At 39.3% G+C, this 1,574-nt stretch overlaps 1 pseudogene; it reads left to right on the top strand.

Moving 5' to 3' along the window:
* The first annotated feature begins 515 nt into the window (after positions 1 to 515).
* Positions 516 to 1,090, top strand: LOC102841404 (annotated as a pseudogene).
* Positions 1,091 to 1,574: the final 484 nt, after the last annotated feature.

The raw sequence follows: 1,574 nt of genomic DNA, 5'->3' as shown, positions 1-1,574 counted from the left end.
AGCAAAGAGGAAGGATCAGTAGTTGGAAAATATGGCGTTGGGGACAGAAATGATGCTGGAAATCGCATGGTAGAATTCTGCAAAATCAATGATTTGTTCATTTCAAATACCTTCTTTAGACAGCATAAGAGACTACTATACACATGGACCTCACCAAATGGAATACATAGAAATCAAATTGACTACATCTGTGGAAAGAGATGATAGAAAAGCTCCATATCATCAGCCAAACAAGGCCAGGAACAGATTGTGGACTAGACCATCAATTGCTCATATGCAAATTCAAACTGAAACTGAATAAAATGGAAACAAGCCCATGAGAGCCAAAATACGACCATGAATATATCCCACCTGAATTTAGAGATCATCTGAAGAACAGATTCTACACATTAAACACTAAAGACCGAAGACCAGAGGAGTTGTGGGATGACATCAAGAACATCATATATGAAGAAAGAAAAAATTCATTAATAAAACAAGAAAGAAGGAAAAGCTTTGCCACATCTACTGCAAGAATGAAGATCATTCTTAGCAACCAGACTGTGGACATTCCTTAGAACCTCGACATCAGTATGAAGGGCTGCACCGTCATCGTGAAGGGCCTCCAGGGAACCCTGCGGAGGGATTTCAACCACATCAATGTGGAGCTCAGCCTCCTGGGAAAGAAAAAGAAGAGGCTCCGCGTAGACAAATGGTGGGGAAACAGAAAGGAACTGGCTAGAGTCCGCACCATCTGTAGTCATGTGGAGAATATGATCAAGGGTATTACTCTGGGCTTCCGTTAGATGAGGTCTGTGTACGCTCACTTCCCCATCAACGTTATTCTCCAAGAGAGCGGGTCTCTTGTTGAAATCCAAAACTTCTTGGGTGAAAAATACATTTGTAGGGTTCCAATGAGGCAGAGGTTGCTTATTCAGTATCTCAAGCCCAGAAAGATGAATTAATTATTGAAGGAAATGACGTTGAACTTGTATCAAATTCAGTTGCTTTAATTCAGCAAGCCACAACAGTTAAAAACAAGGATATCCGAAAAGTTTTGGATGGTAGCTATGTGTCTGAAAAAGGAACTGTCCAACAGGCTGATGAGTAAGATATAAATGCTATCCAACTATGGAAACAAGGCCCGAGTGATTCCTCAGACCTACTGGTGGTATTTTTGATGTAATAAAATTTATCTAACCAAAAAAAATAAAAGAAAGAAGGAAAAGGTCAAAATGGATGTCAGAAGAGACACTGAAACTTGCTCTCCAGCATAGAGATACTAAAGCAAGTGAAAGAAATGAGGAGGTCCAAGAGATGAATAGAAAATTTCAAAGTTCAGCTTGAGAAGATAAAGCCAAATATTACAACAAAATGTGCAAAGATCTGGAATCAGAAAACCTAAAAGGAAGAACACGCTCAGCATTTCTCTAGCTGGGGAAACTGAAGAAAAAAATTAAAGCCTCAATTTTCTTTATTGAAGGATTCTCTGGGCAAATTATTGAATGATGCAGAATGCTTCAAAAGAAGATGGAAGGAATACACAGAGTCACTGTACCAAAAGGAAATGGTTAATGCTCAACCGTTTCAAGAGG

This window comes from Chrysochloris asiatica, unplaced genomic scaffold (assembly GCF_000296735.1).
Source record: "Chrysochloris asiatica unplaced genomic scaffold, ChrAsi1.0 scaffold00170, whole genome shotgun sequence".
Lineage (NCBI taxonomy): Eukaryota > Metazoa > Chordata > Mammalia > Afrosoricida > Chrysochloridae > Chrysochloris > Chrysochloris asiatica.
The sequence above is the reverse complement of the archived record's forward strand: the minus strand, read 5'-3'. Positions and strand labels throughout refer to the sequence as shown.